The sequence below is a fragment of the Taudactylus pleione genome, unplaced genomic scaffold, assembly GCF_031769625.1.
Source record: "Taudactylus pleione unplaced genomic scaffold, aTauple2 ptg000497l, whole genome shotgun sequence".
NCBI classification, from domain to species: domain Eukaryota; kingdom Metazoa; phylum Chordata; class Amphibia; order Anura; family Myobatrachidae; genus Taudactylus; species Taudactylus pleione.
Window position 1 is genome coordinate 838,818 of NW_028284899.1, and position 22,974 is coordinate 861,791.

The 22,974-nt window shown below is 32.3% G+C and overlaps 23 non-coding genes across 23 annotated transcripts; all 23 read right to left on the reverse strand.

Moving 5' to 3' along the window:
- Nucleotides 1–1,345: 1,345 nt before the first annotated feature.
- On the reverse strand, nt 1,346–1,416 carry TRNAG-CCC (transfer RNA glycine (anticodon CCC)). The gene has a single exon. It is a non-coding gene; the product is annotated as a tRNA-Gly (tRNA).
- Nucleotides 1,417–3,424: 2,008 nt separating this feature from the next.
- On the reverse strand, nt 3,425–3,495 carry TRNAG-CCC (transfer RNA glycine (anticodon CCC)). The gene has a single exon. It is a non-coding gene; the product is annotated as a tRNA-Gly (tRNA).
- A 2,008-nt stretch (nt 3,496–5,503) lies between these two features.
- TRNAG-CCC (transfer RNA glycine (anticodon CCC)) lies at nt 5,504–5,574 on the reverse strand. The gene has a single exon. It is a non-coding gene; the product is annotated as a tRNA-Gly (tRNA).
- A 1,486-nt stretch (nt 5,575–7,060) lies between these two features.
- TRNAG-CCC (transfer RNA glycine (anticodon CCC)) lies at nt 7,061–7,131 on the reverse strand. The gene has a single exon. It is a non-coding gene; the product is annotated as a tRNA-Gly (tRNA).
- Nucleotides 7,132–8,096: 965 nt separating this feature from the next.
- Nucleotides 8,097–8,167, reverse strand: TRNAG-CCC (transfer RNA glycine (anticodon CCC)). The gene has a single exon. It is a non-coding gene; the product is annotated as a tRNA-Gly (tRNA).
- Nucleotides 8,168–8,617: 450 nt separating this feature from the next.
- Nucleotides 8,618–8,688, reverse strand: TRNAG-CCC (transfer RNA glycine (anticodon CCC)). Its single transcript has one exon. It is a non-coding gene; the product is annotated as a tRNA-Gly (tRNA).
- A 966-nt stretch (nt 8,689–9,654) lies between these two features.
- Nucleotides 9,655–9,725, reverse strand: TRNAG-CCC (transfer RNA glycine (anticodon CCC)). The gene has a single exon. It is a non-coding gene; the product is annotated as a tRNA-Gly (tRNA).
- A 450-nt stretch (nt 9,726–10,175) lies between these two features.
- On the reverse strand, nt 10,176–10,246 carry TRNAG-CCC (transfer RNA glycine (anticodon CCC)). The gene has a single exon. It is a non-coding gene; the product is annotated as a tRNA-Gly (tRNA).
- A 965-nt stretch (nt 10,247–11,211) lies between these two features.
- TRNAG-CCC (transfer RNA glycine (anticodon CCC)) lies at nt 11,212–11,282 on the reverse strand. Its single transcript has one exon. It is a non-coding gene; the product is annotated as a tRNA-Gly (tRNA).
- Nucleotides 11,283–11,732: 450 nt separating this feature from the next.
- On the reverse strand, nt 11,733–11,803 carry TRNAG-CCC (transfer RNA glycine (anticodon CCC)). Its single transcript has one exon. It is a non-coding gene; the product is annotated as a tRNA-Gly (tRNA).
- Nucleotides 11,804–12,768: 965 nt separating this feature from the next.
- TRNAG-CCC (transfer RNA glycine (anticodon CCC)) lies at nt 12,769–12,839 on the reverse strand. The gene has a single exon. It is a non-coding gene; the product is annotated as a tRNA-Gly (tRNA).
- Nucleotides 12,840–14,326: 1,487 nt separating this feature from the next.
- Nucleotides 14,327–14,397, reverse strand: TRNAG-CCC (transfer RNA glycine (anticodon CCC)). The gene has a single exon. It is a non-coding gene; the product is annotated as a tRNA-Gly (tRNA).
- A 450-nt stretch (nt 14,398–14,847) lies between these two features.
- TRNAG-CCC (transfer RNA glycine (anticodon CCC)) lies at nt 14,848–14,918 on the reverse strand. Its single transcript has one exon. It is a non-coding gene; the product is annotated as a tRNA-Gly (tRNA).
- A 964-nt stretch (nt 14,919–15,882) lies between these two features.
- On the reverse strand, nt 15,883–15,953 carry TRNAG-CCC (transfer RNA glycine (anticodon CCC)). Its single transcript has one exon. It is a non-coding gene; the product is annotated as a tRNA-Gly (tRNA).
- A 450-nt stretch (nt 15,954–16,403) lies between these two features.
- Nucleotides 16,404–16,474, reverse strand: TRNAG-CCC (transfer RNA glycine (anticodon CCC)). The gene has a single exon. It is a non-coding gene; the product is annotated as a tRNA-Gly (tRNA).
- A 965-nt stretch (nt 16,475–17,439) lies between these two features.
- On the reverse strand, nt 17,440–17,510 carry TRNAG-CCC (transfer RNA glycine (anticodon CCC)). Its single transcript has one exon. It is a non-coding gene; the product is annotated as a tRNA-Gly (tRNA).
- Nucleotides 17,511–17,960: 450 nt separating this feature from the next.
- On the reverse strand, nt 17,961–18,031 carry TRNAG-CCC (transfer RNA glycine (anticodon CCC)). The gene has a single exon. It is a non-coding gene; the product is annotated as a tRNA-Gly (tRNA).
- Nucleotides 18,032–18,997: 966 nt separating this feature from the next.
- On the reverse strand, nt 18,998–19,068 carry TRNAG-CCC (transfer RNA glycine (anticodon CCC)). Its single transcript has one exon. It is a non-coding gene; the product is annotated as a tRNA-Gly (tRNA).
- Nucleotides 19,069–19,518: 450 nt separating this feature from the next.
- TRNAG-CCC (transfer RNA glycine (anticodon CCC)) lies at nt 19,519–19,589 on the reverse strand. Its single transcript has one exon. It is a non-coding gene; the product is annotated as a tRNA-Gly (tRNA).
- A 964-nt stretch (nt 19,590–20,553) lies between these two features.
- TRNAG-CCC (transfer RNA glycine (anticodon CCC)) lies at nt 20,554–20,624 on the reverse strand. Its single transcript has one exon. It is a non-coding gene; the product is annotated as a tRNA-Gly (tRNA).
- Nucleotides 20,625–21,074: 450 nt separating this feature from the next.
- Nucleotides 21,075–21,145, reverse strand: TRNAG-CCC (transfer RNA glycine (anticodon CCC)). The gene has a single exon. It is a non-coding gene; the product is annotated as a tRNA-Gly (tRNA).
- A 965-nt stretch (nt 21,146–22,110) lies between these two features.
- Nucleotides 22,111–22,181, reverse strand: TRNAG-CCC (transfer RNA glycine (anticodon CCC)). Its single transcript has one exon. It is a non-coding gene; the product is annotated as a tRNA-Gly (tRNA).
- A 450-nt stretch (nt 22,182–22,631) lies between these two features.
- Nucleotides 22,632–22,702, reverse strand: TRNAG-CCC (transfer RNA glycine (anticodon CCC)). Its single transcript has one exon. It is a non-coding gene; the product is annotated as a tRNA-Gly (tRNA).
- Between the last annotated feature and the right edge of the window lie 272 nt (nt 22,703–22,974).

Here is a 22,974-nt window from a genome sequence, read left to right on the forward strand (position 1 = left end):
CATATCTTTGCTCCATGGATGTATTTTTAGTTCAAGGAAGATTGTGCTAAAGAGTTTGTGGAACAAATATAAATAATTCTGAAATGTAATTGCCTTTACAATAGCAGCTTTGGTTCTTTAGTGTTTGTGTCAGTAGCACATTTTTTTTACCTGTGGAGAGGAAATGTTACTATTATGCTTTTTAAGAATTTGGTGAATAGAGACATCTTGGAGGCTCATCTTTGAGAAATGCAATATTGTAATGTTTTTAGTGAGATTCAATATATATTAATTTGAAAAATGTCATAGGATTCAAAAAACACATTTTCATTTGCTAGCCGGGACGCGAACCTTGGTTGCACGAATGGGAATCTTGCATGATACCCCTACACTACTCGCGCTTTTTAGCTACCTATAATTTACACAACAAATGACTAACAATCAATTGATGATCTTTATTCAAAAATGTTCAATTTGGCTATGATTTTCAAGTGAAATTGTACTATTTGCACTGTTGTATAGATTTCCCAAGATAAGAAATACATATCTTTGCTCCATGGATGTATTTTTAGTTCAATGAAGATTGTGCTAAAGAGTTTGTGGAACAAATATAAATAATTCGGAAATGTAATTGCCTTTACAATAGCAGCTTTGGGACTTTAGTGTTTGTGTCAGTAGCACATTTTTTTTACCTGTGGAGAGGAAGTGTTACTTCTATGCTTTTTAAGAATTTGGTGAATAGAGACATCTTGGATGCTAATCTTTGAGAAATGCAATATTGCAGTTGTTTTAGTGAGATTCAATATATATTAATTTGAAACCTTTCATAGGATTCAAAAGACACATTATGCACTAGCCAGGTCTCAAACCAAGGTCGCACGAATGATAATCTTGCATGATACCCCTACACTAGCACATTCTTAAAGAACTACATTCACATAAAAGAAGTCTTACAATCAATTGTTAATCTCTAGTGAAAATTGTGCAATGTGACAGTGTTTTTCAAGTGAAGTTTTACTATCTCCACTGCCTTATAAGTTTCCCACAATAAGAAATACATATATTTACTCTTTGGATGTATTTTTTTTCAAGGAAAGATTTGATAATGACATTGTGGAGCAGATGTCAAAAATTAAGAAATATAACTGACTTCACAATTAAAGCTTTAACTCTTTAGTGTTTGTATCACTAGTACATTTTTTTTACCTGTGGAGAGAAAATGTTACCTCTATGCTTTTTAAGAATTTTGTGAATTGATACATTTTCAAGGACTATCTCTGAGAAAAGCAATAAAGCTATGTTTTTTAAACAGATTAATTATATATTAATTTAACAGATTTTATAGAATTCAAAAGACACACTTTCATGCGCTAGCCGGGACTCGAACCCGGGTCGCAAGAATGGGAATCTTGCATGATACCCCTACACTACTAGCGCTTTTTAGCTACCTATAATTCACACAACAAATGACTAACAATCAATTGATGATCTTTAGTCAAAAATGTTCAATTTGGCTATGATTTTCAAGTGAAATTGTACTATTTGCACTGTTGTATAGATTTCCCAAGATAAGAAATACATATCTTTGCTCCATGGATGTATTTTTAGTTCAAAGAAGATTGTGCTAAAGAGTTTGTGGAACAAATATAAATAATTCGGAAATGTAATTGCCTTTACAATAGCTGCTTTGGGTCTTTAGTGTTTGTGTCAGTAGCACAATTTTTTCTACCTGTGGAGAGGAAATGTTACTTCTATGCTTTTTAAGAATTCGGTGAATAGAGACATCTTGGATGCTAATCTCTGAGAAATGCAATATTGCAGTGTTTTTAGTGAGATTCAATATATATTAATTTTAAACATTTCATAGGATTCAAAAGACACATTATGCACTAGCCAGGTCTCAAACCAAGGTCGCACGAATGATAATCTTGCATGATACCCCTACACTAGCACATTCTTAAAGAACTACATTCACATAAAAGAAGTCTTACAATCAATTGTTAATCTCTAGTGAAAATTGTGCAATGTGACGGTGTTTTTCAAGTGAAGTTGTACTATCTCCACTGCCTTATAAGTTTCCCACAATAAGAAATACATATATTTAATCTTTGGATGCATTTTTTTTCAAGGAAAGGTTTGATAATGACATTGTGGAGCAGATGTAAAAAATTAAGAAATATAATTGACTTCACAATTAAAGCTTTAACTCTTTAGTGTTTGTATCACTGGTACATTTTTTTTACCTGTGGAGAGAAAATGTTACCTCTATGCTTTTTAAGAATTTTGTGAATTGAGACATCTTCAAGGACTATCTCTGAGAAAAGCAATAAAGCTATGTTTTTTATACAGATTAATTATATATTAATTTAACAGATTTTATAGAATTGAAAAGACACACTTTTATGCGCTAGCTGGGACTCGAACCCCGGTCACAAGAATGGGAATCTTGCATGATACTCCTACACTACTAGCGCTTTTTAGCTACCTATAATTCACACAACAAATGACTAACAATCAATTGATGATCTTTAGTCAAAAATGTTCAATTTGGCTATGATTTTCAAGTGAAATTGTACTATTTGCACTGTTGTATAGATTTCCCAAGATAAGAAATACATATCTTTGCTCCATGGATGTATTTTTAGTTCAAGGAAGATTGTGCTAAAGAGTTTTTGGAACAAATGTAGTTAATTCGGAAATGTAATTGCCTTTACAATTGCAGCTTTGGGTCTTTAGTGTTTGTGTCAGTAGCACTTTTTTTTTACCTGTGGAGAGGAAATGTTACTATTATGCTTTTTAAGAATTTGCTGAATAGAGACATCTTGGAGGCTCATCTTTGAGAAATGCAATATTGAAATGTTTTTAGTGAGATTCAATATATATTAATTTGAAAAATGTCATAGGATTCAAAAAACAAATTTTCATGCGCTAGCCGGGACGCGAACCCGGGTCGCACGAATGGGAATCTTGCATGATACCCCTACACTACTCGCGCTTTTTAGCTGCCTATAATTTACACAACAAATGACTAACAATCAATTGATGATCTTTAGTCAAAAATGTTAAATTTGGCTATGATTTTCAAGTGAAATTGTACTATTTGCACTGTTGTATAGATTTCCCAAGATAAGAAATACATATCTTTGCTCCATGGATGTATTTTTAGTTCAAGGAAGATTGTGCTAAAGAGTTTTTGGAACAAATGTAGTTAATTCGGAAATGTAATTGCCTTTACAATTGCAGCTTTGGGTCTTTAGTGTTTGTGTCCGTCGCACTTTTTTTTTACCTGTGGAGAGGAAATGTTACTATTATGCTTTTTAAGAATTTGGTGAATAGAGACATCTTGGAGACTCATCTTTGAGAAATGCAATATTGTAATGTTTTTAGTGAGATTCAATATATATTAATTTGAAAAATGTCATAGGATTCAAAAAACACATTTTCATGCGCTAGCCAGGACTCTAACCCGGGTCACAAGAATGGGAATCTTGCATGATACCCCTACACTACTAGCGCTCTTTAGAAACTTTTAATTCACATAACAAATGACTAACAATCAATTGATAATCTTTAGTCAAAAATGTGCAATTTGGCTATGATTTTCAAGTGAAATTGTACTATTTGCACTGTTGTATAGATTTCCCAAGATAAGAAATACATATCTTTGCTCCATGGATGTATTTTTAGTACAAGGAAGATTGTGCTAAAGAGTTTGTGGAGCAAATATAAATAATTTGGAAATGTAATTGCCTTTACAATAGCAGCTTTGGGACTTTAGTGTTTGTGCCAGTAGCATAATTTTTTTACCTGTGGAGAGGAAGTGTTACTTCTATGCTTTTTAAGAATTTGGTGAATAGAGACATCTTGGATGCTAATCTCTGAGAAATGCAATATTGCAGTGTTTTTAGTGAGATTCAATATATATTAATTTGAAACATTTCATAGGATTCAAAAGACACATTATGCACTAGCCGGGTCTCAAACCAAGGTCGCACGAATGATAATCTTGCATGATACCCCTACACTAGCACATTCTTAAAGAACTACATTCACATAAAAGAAGTCTTACAATCAATTGTTAATCTCTAGTGAAAATTGTGCAATGTGACTGTGTTTTTCAAGTGAAGTTGTACTATCTCCACTGCCTTATAAGTTTCCCACAATAAGAAATACATATATTTAATCTTTGGATGCATTTTTTTTCAAGGAAAGATTTGATAATGACATTGTGGAGCAGATGTAAAAAATTAAGAAATATAATTGACTTCACAATTAAAGCTTTAACTCTTTAGTGTTTGTATCACTGGTACATTTTTTTTACCTGTGGAGAGAAAATGTTACCTCTATGCTTTTTAAGAATTTTGTGAATTGAGACATCTTCAAGGACTATCTCTGAGAAAAGCAATAAAGCTATGTTTTTTATACAGATTAATTATATATTAATTTAACAGATTTTATAGAATTCAAAAGACACACTTTTATGCGCTAGCAGGGACTCGAACCCAGGTCGCAAGAATGGGAATCTTGCATGATACTCCTACACTACTAGCGCTTTTTAGCTACCTATAATTCACACAACAAATGACTAACAATCAATTGATGATCTTTAGTCAAAAATGTTCAATTTGGCTATGATTTTCAAGTGAAATTGTACTATTTGCACTGTTGTATAGATTTCCCAAGATAAGAAATACATATCTTTGCTCCATGGATGTATTTTTAGTTCAAGGAAGATTGTGCTAAAGAGTTTTTGGAACAAATGTAGTTAATTCGGGAAATGTAATTGCCTTTACAATAGCAGCTTTGGGTCTTTAGTGTTTGTGTCCGTAGCACTTTTTTTTTACCTGTGGAGAGGAAATGTTACTATTATGCTTTTTAAGAATTTGCTGAATAGAGACATCTTGGAGGCTCATCTTTGAGAAATGCAATATTGTAATGTTTTTAGTGAGATTCAATATATATTAATTTGAAAAATGTCATAGGATTCAAAAAACACATTTTCATTTGCTAGCCGGGACGCGAACCTTGGTCGCACGAATGGGAATCTTGCATGATATCCCTACACTACTCGCGCTTTTTAGCTACCTATAATTTACACAACAAATGACTAACAATCAATTGATGATCTTTAGTCAAAAATGTTCAATTTGGCTATAATTTTCAAGTGAAATTGTACTATTTGCACTGTTGTATAGATTTCCCAAGATAAGAAATACATATCTTTGCTCCATGGATGTATTTTTAGTTCAAGGAAGATTGTGCTAAAGAGTTTGTGGAACAAATATAAATAATTCGGAAATGTAATTGCCTTTACAATAGCAGCTTTGGGTCTTTAGTGTTTGTGTCAGTAGCACATTTTTTTTACCTGTGGAGAGGAAATGTTACTATTATGCTTTTTAAGAATTTGGTGAATAGAGACATCTTGGAGGCTCATCTTTGAGAAATGCAATATTGTAATGTTTTTAGTGAGATTCAATATATATTCATTTGAAAAATGTCATAGGATTCAAAAAACACATTTTCATGCGCTAGCCGGGACTCGAACCCGGGTCGCAAGAATGGGAATCTTGCATGATACCCTTACACTACTAGCGCTCTTTAGAAATCTTTAATTCGCACAACAAATAACTAACAATCAATTGATAATCTTTAGTCAAAAATGTTCAATTTGGCTATGATTTTCAAGTGAAATTGTACTATTTGCACTGTAGAATAGATTTCCCAAGATAAGAAGTACATACATTTTCTCCATGAATGTATTTTTAGTTCAAGGAAGATTGTGCTAAAGAGTTTGTGGAGCAAATATAAATAATTCGGAAATGTAATTGCCTTTACAATAGCAGCTTTGGGACTTTAGTGTTTGTGTCAGTAGCACATTTTTTTTAACCTGTGGAGAGGAAGTGTTACTTCTATGCTTTTTAAGAATTTGGTGAATAGAGACATCTTGGATGCTAATCTCTGAGAAATGCAATATTGCAGTGTTTTAGTGAGATTCAATATATATTAATTTGAAACATTTCATAGGATTCAAAAGACACATTATGCACTAGCCAGGTCTCAAACCAAGGTCGCACGAATGATAATCTTGCATGATACCCCTACACTAGCACATTCTTAAAGAACTACATTCACATAAAAGAAGTCTTACAATCAATTGTTAATCTCTAGTGAAAATTGTGCAATGTGACTGTGTTTTTCAAGTGAAGTTGTACTATCTCCACTGCCTTATAAGTTTCCCACAATAAGAAATACATATATTTAATCTTTGGATGTATTTTTTTTCAAGGAAAGATTTGATAATGACATTGTGGAGCAGATGTAAAAAATTAAGAAATATAATTGACTTCACAATTAAAGCTTTAACTCTTTAGTGTTTGTATCACTGGTACATTTTTTTTACCTGTGGAGAGAAAATGTTACCTCTATGCTTTTTAAGAATTTTGTGAATTGAGACATCTTCAAGGACTATCTCTGAGAAAAGCAATAAAGCTATGTTTTTTATACAGATTAATTAAATATTAATTTAACAGATTTTATAGAATTGAAAAGACACACTTTTATGCGCTAGCTGGGACTCGAACCCCAGTCACAAGAATGGGAATCTTGCATGATACCCCTACACTACTAGCACTTTTTAGCTACCTATAATTCACACAACAAATGACTAACAATCAATTGATGATCTTTAGTCAAAAATGTTCAATTTGGCTATGATTTTCAAGTGAAATTGTACTATTTGCACTGTTGTATAGATTTCCCAAGATAAGAATTACATATCTTTGCTCCATGGATGTATTTTTAGTTGAAGGAAGATTGTGCTAAAGAGTTTTTGGAACAAATGTAGTTAATTCGGAAATGTAATTGCCTTTACAATTGCAGCTTTGGGTCTTTAGTGTTTGTGTCCGTAGCACTTTTTTTTTACCTGTGGAGAGGAAATGTTACTATTATGCTTTTTAAGAATTTGGTGAATAGAGACATCTTGGAGGCTCATCTTTGAGAAATGCAATATAGTAATGTTTTTAGTGAGATTCTATATATATTAATTTGAAAAATGTCATAGGATTCAAAAAACACATTTTCATGCGCTAGCCGGGATTCTAACCCGGGTCACAAAAATGGGAATCTTGCATGATACCCCTACACTACTAGCGCTCTTTAGAAACTTTTAATTCACATAACAAATGACTAACAATCAATTGATAATCTTTAGTCAAAAATGTGCAATTTGGCTATGATTTTCAAGTGAAATTGTACTATTTGCACTGTAGTATAGATTTCCCAAGATAAGAAGTACATACATTTGCTCCATGGATGTATTTTTAGTTCAAGGAAGATTGTGCTAAAGAGTTTGTGGAGCAAATATAAATAATTTGGAAATGTTATTGCCATTACAATAGCAGCTTTGGGATTTTAGTGTTTGTGCCAGTAGCATAATTTTTTTACCTGTGGAGAGGAAGTGTTACTTCTATGCTTTTTAAGAATTTGGTGAATAGAAACATCTTGGATGCTAATCTCTGAGAAATGCAATATTGCAGTGTTTTTAGTGAGATTCAATATATATTAATTTGAAACATTTCATAGGATTCAAAAGACACATTATGCACTAGCCAGGTCTCAAACCAAGGTCGCACGAATGATAATCTTGCATGATACCCCTACACTAGCACATTCTTAAAGAACTACATTCACATAAAAGAAGTCTTACAATCAATTGTTAATCTCTAGTGAAAATTGTGCAATGTGACGGTGTTTTTCAAGTGAAGTTGTACTATCTCCACTGCCTTATAAGTTTCCCACAATAAGAAATACATATATTTACTCTTTGGATGTATTTTTTTTCAAGGAAAGATTTGATAATGACATTGTGGAGCAGATGTCAAAAATTAAGAATTATAATTGACTTCACAATTAAAGCTTTAACTCTTTAGTGTTTGTATCACTAGTACATTTTTTTTACCTGTGGAGAGAAAATGTTACCTCTATGCTTTTTAAAAATTTTGTGAATTGATACATTTTCAAGGACTATCTCTGAGAAAAGCAATAAAGCTATGTTTTTTATACAGATTAATTATATATTAATTTAACAGATTTTATAGAATTCAAAAGACACACTTTCATGCGCTAGCCGGGACTCGAACCCGGGTCGCAAGAATGGGAATCTTGCATGATACCCCTACACTACTAGCGCTTTTTAGCTACCTATAATTCACACAACAAATGACTAACAATCAATTGATGATCTTTATTCAAAAATGTTCAATTTGGCTATGATTTTCAAGTGAAATTGTACTATTTGCACTGTTGTATAGATTTCCCAAGATAAGAAATACATATCTTTGCTCCATGGATGTATTTTTAGTTCAAAGAAGATTGTGCTAAAGAGTTTGTGGAACAAATATAAATAATTCGGAAATGTAATTGCCTTTTCAATAGCTGCTTTGGGTCTTTAGTGTTTGTGTCAGTAGCACATTTTTTTTACCTGTGGAGAGGAAATGTTACTATTATGCTTTTTAAGAATTTGGTGAATAGAGACATCTTGGAGGCTCATCTTTGAGAAATGCAATATTGTAATGTTTTTAGTGAGATTCAATATATATTAATTTGAAAAATGTCTTAGGATTCAAATGACACATTTTCATGCGCTAGCCGGGACTCGAACCCGGGCCGCAAGAATGGGAATCTTGCATGATACCCCTACTCTACTAGCGCTCTTTAGAAACCTTTAATTCACACAACAAATGACTAACAATCAATTGATAATCTTTAGTCAAAAATGTTCAATTTGGCTATGATTTTCAAGTGAAATTGTACTATTTGCACTGTTGTATAGATTTCCCAAGATAAGAAGTACATACATTTTCTCCATGGATGTATTTTTAGTTCAAGGAAGATTGTGCTAAAGAGTTTGTGGAGCAAATATAAATAATTTGGAAATGTTATTGCCATTACAATAGCAGCTTTGGGACTTTAGTGTTTGTGTCAGTAGCACAATTTTTTTTACCTGTGGAGAGGAAGTGTTACTTCTATGCTTTTTAAGAATTTGGTGAATAGAGACATCTTGGATGCTAATCTCTGAGAAATGCAATATTGCAGTTGTTTTAGTGAGATTCAATATATATTAATTTTAAACATTTCATAGGATTCAAAAGACACATTATGCACTAGCCAGGTCTCAAACCAAGGTCGCACGAATGATAATCTTGCATGATACCCCTACACTAGCACATTCTTAAAGAACTACATTCACATAAAAGAAGTCTTACAATCAATTGTTAATCTCTAGTGAAAATTGTGCAATGTGACGGTGTTTTTCAAGTGAAGTTGTACTATCTCCACTGCCTTATAAGTTTCCCACAATAAGAAATACATATATTTAATCTTTGGATGTATTTTTTTTCAAGGAAAGATTTGATAATGACATTGTGGAGCAGATGTAAAAAATTAAGAAATATAATTGACTTCACAATTAAAGCTTTAACTCTTTAGTGTTTGTATCACTGGTACATTTTTTTTACCTGTGGAGAGAAAATGTTACCTCTATGCTTTTTAAGAATTTTGTGAATTGAGACATCTTCAAGGACTATCTCTGAGAAAAGCAATAAAGCTATGTTTTTTATACAGATTAATTATATATTAATTTAACAGATTTTATAGAATTGAAAAGACACACTTTTATGCGCTAGCTGGGACTCGAACCCCGGTCACAAGAATGGGAATCTTGCATGATACCCCTACACTACTAGCGCTTTTTAGCTACCTATAATTCACACAACAAATGACTAACAATCAATTGATGATCTTTAGTCAAAAATGTTCAATTTGGCTATGATTTTCAAGTGAAATTGTACTATTTGCACTGTTGTATAGATTTCCCAAGATAAGAAATACATATCTTTGCTCCATGGATGTATTTTTAGTTCAAGGAAGATTGTGCTAAAGAGTTTTTGGAACAAATGTAGTTAATTCGGAAATGTAATTGCCTTTACAATTGCAGCTTTGGGTCTTTAGTGTTTGTGTCCGTAGCACTTTTTTTTTACCTGTGGAGAGGAAATGTTACTATTATGCTTTTTAAGAATTTGGTGAATAGAGACATCTTGGAGGCTCATCTTTGAGAAATGCAATATTGTAATGTTTTTAGTGAGATTCAATATATATTAATTTGAAAAATGTCATAGGATTCAAAAAACACATTTTCATGCGCTAGCCAGGACTCTAACCCGGGTCACAAGAATGGGAATCTTGCATGATACCCCTACACTACTAGCGCTCTTTAGAAACTTTTAATTCACATAACAAATGACTAACAATCAATTGATAATCTTTAGTCAAAAATGTGCAATTTGGCTATGATTTTCAAGTGAAATTGTACTATTTGCACTGTTGTATAGATTTCCCAAGATAAGAAGTACATACATTTTCTCCATGGATGTATTTTTAGTTCAAGGAAGATTGTGCTAAAGAGTTTGTGGAGCAAATATAAATAATTTGGAAATGTTATTGCCATTACAATAGCAGCTTTGGGACTTTAGTGTTTGTGCCAGTAGCATAATTTTTTTACCTGTGGAGAGGAAGTGTTACTTCTATGCTTTTTAAGAATTTGGTGAATAGAAACATCTTGGATGCTAATCTCTGAGAAATGCAATATTGCAGTGTTTTTAGTGAGATTCAATATATATTAATTTGAAACATTTCATAGGATTCAAAAGACACATTATGCACTAGCCAGGTCTCAAACCAAGGTCGCACGAATGATAATCTTGCATGATACCCCTACACTAGCACATTCTTAAAGAACTACATTCACATAAAAGAAGTCTTACAATCAATTGTTAATCTCTAGTGAAAATTGTGCAATGTGACGGTGTTTTTCAAGTGAAGTTGTACTATCTCCACTGCCTTATAAGTTTCCCACAATAAGAAATACATATATTTACTCTTTGGATGTATTTTTTTTCAAGGAAAGATTTGATAATGACATTGTGGAGCAGATGTCAAAAATTAAGAATTATAATTGACTTCACAATTAAAGCTTTAACTCTTTAGTGTTTGTATCACTAGTACATTTTTTTTACCTGTGGAGAGAAAATGTTACCTCTATGCTTTTTAAAAATTTTGTGAATTGATACATTTTCAAGGACTATCTCTGAGAAAAGCAATAAAGCTATGTTTTTTATACAGATTAATTATATATTAATTTAACAGATTTTATAGAATTCAAAAGACACATTTTCATGCGCTAGCCGGGACTCGAACCCGGGTCGCAAGAATGGGAATCTTGCATGATACCCCTACACTACTAGCGCTTTTTAGCTACCTATAATTCACACAACAAATGACTAACAATCAATTGATGATCTTTAGTCAAAAATGTTCAATTTGGCTATGATTTTCAAGTGAAATTGTACTATTTGCACTGTTGTATAGATTTCCCAAGATAAGAAATACATATCTTTGCTCCATGGATGTATTTTTAGTTCAAAGAAGATTGTGCTAAAGAGTTTGTGGAACAAATATAAATAATTCGGAAATGTAATTGCCTTTACAATAGCTGCTTTGGGTCTTTAGTGTTTGTGTCAGTAGCACATTTTTTTTACCTGTGGAGAGGAAATGTTACTATTATGCTTTTTAAGAATTTGGTGAATAGAGACATCTTGGAGGCTCATCTTTGAGAAATGCAATATTGTAATGTTTTTAGTGAGATTCAATATATATTAATTTGAAAAATGTCTTAGGATTCAAAAGACACATTTTCATGCGCTAGCCGGGACTCGAACCCGGGCCGCAAGAATGGGAATCTTGCATGATACCCCTACTCTACTAGCGCTCTTTAGAAACCTTTAATTCACACAACAAATGACTAACACTCAATTGATAATCTTTAGTCAAAAATGTGCAATTTGGCTATGATTTTCAAGTGAAATTGTTCTATTTGCACTGTAGTATAGATTTCCCAAGATAAGAAGTACATACATTTGCTCCATGGATGTATTTTTAGTTCAAGGAAGATTGTGCTAAAGAGTTTTTGGAGCAAATATAAATAATTCGGAAATGTAATTGCCTTTACAATAGCAGCTTTGGGACTTTAGTGTTTGTGTCAGTAGCACAATTTTTTTACCTGTGGAGAGGAAGTGTTACTTCTATGCTTTTTAAGAATTTGGTGAATAGAAACATCTTGGATGCTAATCTCTGAGAAATGCAATATTGCAGTTGTTTTAGTGAGATTCAATATATATTAATTTTAAACATTTCATAGGATTCAAAAAACACATTATGCACTAGCCAGGTCTCAAACCAAGGTCGCACGAATGATAATCTTGCATGATACCCCTACACTAGCACATTCTTAAAGAACTACATTCACATAAAAGAAGTCTTACAATCAATTGTTAATCTCTAGTGAAAATTGTGCAATGTGACTGTGTTTTTCAAGTGAAGTTGTACTATCTCCACTGCCTTATAAGTTTCCCACAATAAGAAATACATATATTTAATCTTTGGATGTATTTTTTTTCAAGGAAAGATTTGATAATGACATTGTGGAGCAGATGTAAAAAATTAAGAAATATAATTGACTTCACAATTAAAGCTTTAACTCTTTAGTGTTTGTATCACTGGTACATTTTTTTTACCTGTGGAGAGAAAATGTTACCTCTATGCTTTTTAAGAATTTTGTGAATTGAGACATCTTCAAGGACTATCTCTGAGAAAAGCAATAAAGCTATGTTTTTTATACAGATTAATTATATATTAATTTAACAGATTTTATAGAATTGAAAAGACACACTTTTATGCGCTAGCTGGGACTCGAACCCTGGTCACAAGAATGGGAATCTTGCATGATACCCCTACACTACTAGCGCTTTTTAGCTACCTATAATTCACACAACAAATGACTAACAATCAATTGATGATCTTTAGTCAAAAATGTTCAATTTGGCTATGATTTTCAAGTGAAATTGTACTATTTGCACTGTTGTATAGATTTCCCAAGATAAGAAATACATATCTTTGCTCCATGGATGTATTTTTAGTTCAAAGAAGATTGTGCTAAAGAGTTTGTGGAACAAATATAAATAATTCGGAAATGTAATTGCCTTTACAATAGCTGCTTTGGGTCTTTAGTGTTTGTGTCAGTAGCACATTTTTTTTACCTGTGGAGAGGAAATGTTACTATTATGCTTTTTAAGAATTTGGTGAATAGAGACATCTTGGAGGCTCATCTTTGAGAAATGCAATATTGTAATGTTTTTAGTGAGATTCAATATATATTAATTTGAAAAATGTCTTAGGATTCAAATGACACATTTTCATGCGCTAGCCGGGACTCGAACCCGGGCCGCAAGAATGGGAATCTTGCATGATACCCCTACTCTACTAGCACTCTTTAGAAACCTTTAATTCACACAACAAATGACTAACAATCAATTGATAATCTTTAGTCAAAAATTTTCAATTTGGCTATGATTTTCAAGTGAAATTGTACTATTTGCACTGTTGTATAGATTTCCCAAGATAAGAAGTACATACATTTTCTCCATGGATGTATTTTTAGTTCAAGGAAGATTGTGCTAAAGAGTTTGTGGAGCAAATATAAATAATTTGGAAATGTTATTGCCATTACAATAGCAGCTTTGGGACTTTAGTGTTTGTGTCATTAGCACAATTTTTTTTACCTGTGGAGAGGAAGTGTTACTTCTATGCTTTTTAAGAATTTGGTGAATAGAGACATCTTGGATGCTAATCTCTGAGAAATGCAATATTGCAGTTGTTTTAGTGAGATTCAATATATATTAATTTTAAACATTTCATAGGATTCAAAAGACACATTATGCACTAGCCAGGTCTCAAACCAAGGTCGCACGAATGATAATCTTGCATGATACCCCTACACTAGCACATTCTTAAAGAACTACATTCACATAAAAGAAGTCTTACAATCAATTGTTAATCTCTAGTGAAAATTGTGCAATGTGACGGTGTTTTTCAAGTGAAGTTGTACTATCTCCACTGCCTTATAAGTTTCCCACAATAAGAAATACATATATTTAATCTTTGGATGTATTTTTTTTCAAGGAAAGATTTGATAATGACATTGTGGAGCAGATGTAAAAAATTAAGAAATATAATTGACTTCACAATTAAAGCTTTAACTCTTTAGTGTTTGTATCACTGGTACATTTTTTTTACCTGTGGAGAGAAAATGTTACCTCTATGCTTTTTAAGAATTTTGTGAATTGAGACATCTTCAAGGACTATCTCTGAGAAAAGCAATAAAGCTATGTTTTTTATACAGATTAATTATATATTAATTTAACAGATTTTATAGAATTGAAAAGACACACTTTTATGCGCTAGCTGGGACTCGAACCCCGGTCACAAGAATGGGAATCTTGCATGATACCCCTACACTACTAGCGCTTTTTAGCTACCTATAATTCACACAACAAATGACTAACAATCAATTGATGATCTTTAGTCAAAAATGTTCAATTTGGCTATGATTTTCAAGTGAAATTGTACTATTTGCACTGTTGTATAGATTTCCCAAGATAAGAAATACATATCTTTGCTCCATGGATGTATTTTTAGTTCAAGGAAGATTGTGCTAAAGAGTTTTTGGAACAAATGTAGTTAATTCGGAAATGTAATTGCCTTTACAATTGCAGCTTTGGGTCTTTAGTGTTTGTGTCCGTAGCACTTTTTTTTTACCTGTGGAGAGGAAATGTTACTATTATGCTTTTTAAGAATTTGGTGAATAGAGACATCTTGGAGGCTCATCTTTGAGAAATGCAATATTGTAATGTTTTTAGTGAGATTCAATATATATTAATTTGAAAAATGTCATAGGATTCAAAAAACACATTTTCATGCGCTAGCCAGGACTCTAACCCGGGTCACAAGAATGGGAATCTTGCATGATACCCCTACACTACTAGCGCTCTTTAGAAACTTTTAATTCACATAACAAATGACTAACAATCAATTGATAATCTTTAGTCAAAAATGTGCAATTTGGCTATGATTTTCAAGTGAAATTGTACTATTTGCACTGTTGTATAGATTTCCCAAGATAAGAAGTACATACATTTTCTCCATGGATGTATTTTTAGTTCAAGGAAGATTGTGCTAAAGAGTTTGTGGAGCAAATATAAATAATTTGGAAATGTTATTGCCATTACAATAGCAGCTTTGGGACTTTAGTGTTTGTGCCAGTAGCATAATTTTTTTACCTGTGGAGAGGAAGTGTTACTTCTATGCTTTTTAAGAATTTGGTGAATAGAAACATCTTGGATGCTAATCTCTGAGAAATGCAATATTGCAGTGTTTTTAGTGAGATTCAATATATATTAATTTGAAACATTTCATAGGATTCAAAAGACACATTATGCACTAGCCAGGTCTCAAACCAAGGTCGCACGAATGATAATCTTGCATGATACCCCTACACTAGCACATTCTTAAAGAACTACATTCACATAAAAGAAGTCTTACAATCAATTGTTAATCTCTAGTGAAAATTGTGCAATGTGACGGTGTTTTTCAAGTGAAGTTGTACTATCTCCACTGCCTTATAAGTTTCCCACAATAAGAAATACATATATTTACTCTTTGGATGTATTTTTTTCAAGGAAAGATTTGATAATGACATTGTGGAGCAGATGTCAAAAATTAAGAATTATAATTGACTTCACAATTAAAGCTTTAACTCTTTAGTGTTTGTATCACTAGTACATTTTTTTTACCTGTGGAGAGAAAATGTTACCTCTATGCTTTTTAAAAATTTTGTGAATTGATACATTTTCAAGGACTATCTCTGAGAAAAGCAATAAAGCTATGTTTTTTATACAGATTAATTATATATTAATTTAACAGATTTTATAGAATTCAAAAGACACATTTTCATGCGCTAGCCGGGACTCGAACCCGGGTCGCAAGAATGGGAATCTTGCATGATACCCCTACACTACTAGCGCTTTTTAGCTACCTATAATTCACACAACAAATGACTAACAATCAATTGATGATCTTTAGTCAAAAATGTTCAATTTGGCTATGATTTTCAAGTGAAATTGTACTATTTGCACTGTTGTATAGATTTCCCAAGATAAGAAATACATATCTTTGCTCCATGGATGTATTTTTAGTTCAAAGAAGATTGTGCTAAAGAGTTTGTGGAACAAATATAAATAATTCGGAAATGTAATTGCCTTTACAATAGCTGCTTTGGGTCTTTAGTGTTTGTGTCAGTAGCACATTTTTTTTACCTGTGGAGAGGAAATGTTACTATTATGCTTTTTAAGAATTTGGTGAATAGAGACATCTTGGAGGCTCATCTTTGAGAAATGCAATATTGTAATGTTTTTAGTGAGATTCAATATATATTAATTTGAAAAATGTCTTAGGATTCAAAAGACACATTTTCATGCGCTAGCCGGGACTCGAACCCGGGCCGCAAGAATGGGAATCTTGCATGATACCCCTACTCTACTAGCGCTCTTTAGAAACCTTTAATTCACACAACAAATGACTAACACTCAATTGATAATCTTTAGTCAAAAATGTGCAATTTGGCTATGATTTTCAAGTGAAATTGTTCTATTTGCACTGTAGTATAGATTTCCCAAGATAAGAAGTACATACATTTGCTCCATGGATGTATTTTTAGTTCAAGGAAGATTGTGCTAAAGAGTTTTTGGAGCAAATATAAATAATTCGGAAATGTAATTGCCTTTACAATAGCAGCTTTGGGACTTTAGTGTTTGTGTCAGTAGCACAATTTTTTTACCTGTGGAGAGGAAGTGTTACTTCTATGCTTTTTAAGAATTTGGTGAATAGAAACATCTTGGATGCTAATCTCTGAGAAATGCAATATTGCAGTTGTTTTAGTGAGATTCAATATATATTAATTTTAAACATTTCATAGGATTCAAAAAACACATTATGCACTAGCCAGGTCTCAAACCAAGGTCGCACGAATGATAATCTTGCATGATACCCCTACACTAGCACATTCTTAAAGAACTACATTCACATAAAAGAAGTCTTACAATCAATTGTTAATCTCTAGTGAAAATTGTGCAATGTGACTGTGTTTTTCAAGTGAAGTTGTACTATCTCCACTGCCTTATAAGTTTCCCACAATAAGAAATACATATATTTAATCTTTGGATGTATTTTTTTTCAAGGAAAGATTTGATAATGACATTGTGGAGCAGATGTAAAAAATTAAGAAATATAATTGACTTCACAATTAAAGCTTTAACTCTTTAGTGTTTGTATCACTGGTACATTTTTTTTACCTGTGGAGAGAAAATGTTACCTCTATGCTTTTTAAGAATTTTGTGAATTGAGACATCTTCAAGGACTATCTCTGAGAAAAGCAATAAAGCTATGTTTTTTATACAGATTAATTATATATTAATTTAACAGATTTTATAGAATTGAAAAGACACACTTTTATGCGCTAGCTGGGACTCGAACCCCGGTCACAAGAATGGGAATCTTGCATGATACCCCTACACTACTAGCGCTTTTTAGCTACCTATAATTCACACAACAAATGACTAACAATCAATTGATGATCTTTAGTCAAAAATGTTCAATTTGGCTATGATTTTCAAGTGAAATTGTACTATTTGCACTGTTGTATAGATTTCCCAAGATAAGAAATACATATCTTTGCTCCATGGATGTATTTTTAGTTCAAAGAAGATTGTGCTAAAGAGTTTGTGGAACAAATATAAATAATTCGGAAATGTAATTGCCTTTACAATAGCTGCTTTGGGTCTTTAGTGTTTGTGTCAGTAGCACATTTTTTTTACCTGTGGAGAGGAAATGTTACTATTATGCTTTTTAAGAATTTGGTGAATAGAGACATCTTGGAGGCTCATCTTTGAGAAATGCAATATTGTAATGTTTTTAGTGAGATTCAATATATATTAATTTGAAAAATGTCTTAGGATTCAAATGACACATTTTCATGCGCTAGCCGGGACTCGAACCCGGGCCGCAAGAATGGGAATCTTGCATGATACCCCTACTCTACTAGCGCTCTTTAGAAACCTTTAATTCACACAACAAATGACTAACAATCAATTGATAATCTTTAGTCAAAAATTTTCAATTTGGCTATGATTTTCAAGTGAAATTGTACTATTTGCACTGTTGTATAGATTTCCCAAGATAAGAAGTACATACATTTTCTCCATGGATGTATTTTTAGTTCAAGGAAGATTGTGCTAAAGAGTTTGTGGAGCAAATATAAATAATTTGGAAATGTTATTGCCATTACAATAGCAGCTTTGGGACTTTAGTGTTTGTGTCAGTAGCACAATTTTTTTTACCTGTGGAGAGGAAGTGTTACTTCTATGCTTTTTAAGAATTTGGTGAATAGAGACATCTTGGATGCTAATCTCTGAGAAATGCAATATTGCAGTTGTTTTAGTGAGATTCAATATATATTAATTTTAAACATTTCATAGGATTCAAAAGACACATTATGCACTAGCCAGGTCTCAAACCAAGGTCGCACGAATGATAATCTTGCATGATACCCCTACACTAGCACATTCTTAAAGAACTACATTCACATAAAAGAAGTCTTACAATCAATTGTTAATCTCTAGTGAAAATTGTGCAATGTGACGGTGTTTTTCAAGTGAAGTTGTACTATCTCCACTGCCTTATAAGTTTCCCACAATAAGAAATACATATATTTAATCTTTGGATGTATTTTTTTTCAAGGAAAGATTTGATAATGACATTGTGGAGCAGATGTAAAAAATTAAGAAATATAATTGACTTCACAATTAAAGCTTTAACTCTTTAGTGTTTGTATCACTGGTACATTTTTTTTACCTGTGGAGAGAAAATGTTACCTCTATGCTTTTTAAGAATTTTGTGAATTGAGACATCTTCAAGGACTATCTCTGAGAAAAGCAATAAAGCTATGTTTTTTATACAGATTAATTATATATTAATTTAACAGATTTTATAGAATTGAAAAGACACACTTTTATGCGCTAGCTGGGACTCGAACCCCGGTCACAAGAATGGGAATCTTGCATGATACCCCTACACTACTAGCGCTTTTTAGCTACCTATAATTCACACAACAAATGACTAACAATCAATTGATGATCTTTAGTCAAAAATGTTCAATTTGGCTATGATTTTCAAGTGAAATTGTACTATTTGCACTGTTGTATAGATTTCCCAAGATAAGAAATACATATCTTTGCTCCATGGATGTATTTTTAGTTCAAGGAAGATTGTGCTAAAGAGTTTTTGGAACAAATGTAGTTAATTCGGAAATGTAATTGCCTTTACAATTGCAGCTTTGGGTCTTTAGTGTTTGTGTCCGTAGCACTTTTTTTTTACCTGTGGAGAGGAAATGTTACTATTATGCTTTTTAAGAATTTGGTGAATAGAGACATCTTGGAGGCTCATCTTTGAGAAATGCAATATTGTAATGTTTTTAGTGAGATTCAATATATATTAATTTGAAAAATGTCATAGGATTCATAAAACACATTTTCATGCGCTAGCCAGGACTCTAACCCGGGTCACAAGAATGGGAATCTTGCATGATACCCCTACACTACTAGCGCTCTTTAGAAACTTTTAATTCACATAACAAATGACTAACAATCAATTGATAATCTTTAGTCAAAAATGTGCAATTTGGCTATGATTTTCAAGTGAAATTGTACTATTTGCACTGTTGTATAGATTTCCCAAGATAAGAAGTACATACATTTTCTCCATGGATGTATTTTTAGTTCAAGGAAGATTGTGCTAAAGAGTTTGTGGAGCAAATATAAATAATTTGGAAATGTTATTGCCATTACAATAGCAGCTTTGGGACTTTAGTGTTTGTGCCAGTAGCATAATTTTTTTACCTGTGGAGAGGAAGTGTTACTTCTATGCTTTTTAAGAATTTGGTGAATAGAAACATCTTGGATGCTAATCTCTGAGAAATGCAATATTGCAGTGTTTTTAGTGAGATTCAATATATATTAATTTGAAACATTTCATAGGATTCAAAAGACACATTATGCACTAGCCAGGTCTCAAACCAAGGTCGCACGAATGATAATCTTGCATGATACCCCTACACTAGCACATTCTTAAAGAACTACATTCACATAAAAGAAGTCTTACAATCAATTGTTAATCTCTAGTGAAAATTGTGCAATGTGACGGTGTTTTTCAAGTGAAGTTGTACTATCTCCACTACCTTATAAGTTTCCCACAATAAGAAATACATATATTTACTCTTTGGATGTATTTTTTTCAAGGAAAGATTTGATAATGACATTGTGGAGCAGATGTCAAAAATTAAGAATTATAATTGACTTCACAATTAAAGCTTTAACTCTTTAGTGTTTGTATCACTAGTACATTTTTTTTACCTGTGGAGAGAAAATGTTACCTCTATGCTTTTTAAAAATTTTGTGAATTGATACATTTTCAAGGACTATCTCTGAGAAAAGCAATAAAGCTATGTTTTTTATACAGATTAATTATATATTAATTTAACAGATTTTATAGAATTGAAAAGACACATTTTCATGCGCTAGCCGGGACTCGAACCCGGGTCGCAAGAATGGGAATCTTGCATGATACCCCTACACTACTAGCGCTTTTTAGCTACCTATAATTCACACAACAAATGACTAACAATCAATTGATGATCTTTAGTCAAAAATGTTCAATTTGGCTATGATTTTCAAGTGAAATTGTACTATTTGCACTGTTGTATAGATTTCCCAAGATAAGAAATACATATCTTTGCTCCATGGATGTATTTTTAGTTCAAAGAAGATTGTGCTAAAGAGTTTGTGGAACAAATATAAATAATTCGGAAATGTAATTGCCTTTACAATAGCTGCTTTGGGTCTTTAGTGTTTGTGTCAGTAGCACATTTTTTTTACCTGTGGAGAGGAAATGTTACTATTATGCTTTTTAAGAATTTGGTGAATAGAGACATCTTGGAGGCTCATCTTTGAGAAATGCAATATTGTAATGTTTTTAGTGAGATTCAATATATATTAATTTGAAAAATGTCTTAGGATTCAAAAGACACATTTTCATGCGCTAGCCGGGACTCGAACCCGGGCCGCAAGAATGGGAATCTTGCATGATACCCCTACTCTACTAGCGCTCTTTAGAAACCTTTAATTCACACAACAAATGACTAACACTCAATTGATAATCTTTAGTCAAAAATGTGCAATTTGGCTATGATTTTCAAGTGAAATTGTTCTATTTGCACTGTAGTATAGATTTCCCAAGATAAGAAGTACATACATTTGCTCCATGGATGTATTTTTAGTTCAAGGAAGATTGTGCTAAAGAGTTTTTGGAGCAAATATAAATAATTCGGAAATGTAATTGCCTTTACAATAGCAGCTTTGGGACTTTAGTGTTTGTGTCAGTAGCACAATTTTTTTACCTGTGGAGAGGAAGTGTTACTTCTATGCTTTTTAAGAATTTGGTGAATAGAAACATCTTGGATGCTAATCTCTGAGAAATGCAATATTGCAGTTGTTTTAGTGAGATTCAATATATATTAATTTTAAACATTTCATAGGATTCAAAAAACACATTATGCACTAGCCAGGTCTCAAACCAAGGTCGCACGAATGATAATCTTGCATGATACCCCTACACTAGCACATTCTTAAAGAACTACATTCACATAAAAGAAGTCTTACAATCAATTGTTAATCTCTAGTGAAAATTGTGCAATGTGACTGTGTTTTTCAAGTGAAGTTGTACTATCTCCACTGCCTTATAAGTTTCCCACAATAAGAAATACATATATTTAATCTTTGGATGTATTTTTTTTCAAGGAAAGATTTGATAATGACATTGTGGAGCAGATGTAAAAAATTAAGAAATATAATTGACTTCACAATTAAAGCTTTAACTCTTTAGTGTTTGTATCACTGGTACATTTTTTTTACCTGTGGAGAGAAAATGTTACCTCTATGCTTTTTAAGAATTTTGTGAATTGAGACATCTTCAAGGACTATCTCTGAGAAAAGCAATAAAGCTATGTTTTTTATACAGATTAATTATATATTAATTTAACAGATTTTATAGAATTGAAAAGACACACTTTTATGCGCTAGCTGGGACTCGAACCCCGGTCACAAGAATGGGAATCTTGCATGATACCCCTACACTACTAGCGCTTTTTAGCTACCTATAATTCACACAACAAATGACTAACAATCAATTGATGATCTTTAGTCAAAAATGTTCAATTTGGCTATGATTTTCAAGTGAAATTGTACTATTTGCACTGTTGTATAGATTTCCCAAGATAAGAAATACATATCTTTGCTCCATGGATGTATTTTTAGTTCAAGGAAGATTGTGCTAAAGAGTTTTTGGAACAAATGTAGTTAATTCGGAAATGTAATTGCCTTTACAATTGCAGCTTTGGGTCTTTAGTGTTTGTGTCCGTAGCACTTTTTTTTTACCTGTGGAGAGGAAATGTTACTATTATGCTTTTTAAGAATTTGGTGAATAGAGACATCTTGGAGGCTCATCTTTGAGAAATGCAATATTGTAATGTTTTTAGTGAGATTCAATATATATTAATTTGAAAAATGTCATAGGATTCAAAAAACACATTTTCATGCGCTAGCCGGGACTCGAACCCGGGCCGCAAGAATGGGAATCTTGCATGATACCCCTACTCTACTAGCGCTCTTTAGAAACCTTTAATTCACACAACAAATGACTAACACTCAATTGATAATCTTTAGTCAAAAATGTGCAATTTGGCTATGATTTTCAAGTGAAATTGTTCTATTTGCACTGTAGTATAGGTTTCCCAAGATAAGAAGTACATACATTTGCTCCATGGATGTATTTTTAGTTCAAGGAAGATTGTGCTAAAGAGTTTTTGGAGCAAATATAAATAATTCGGAAATGTAATTGCCTTTACAATAGCAGCTTTGGGACTTTAGTGTTTGTGTC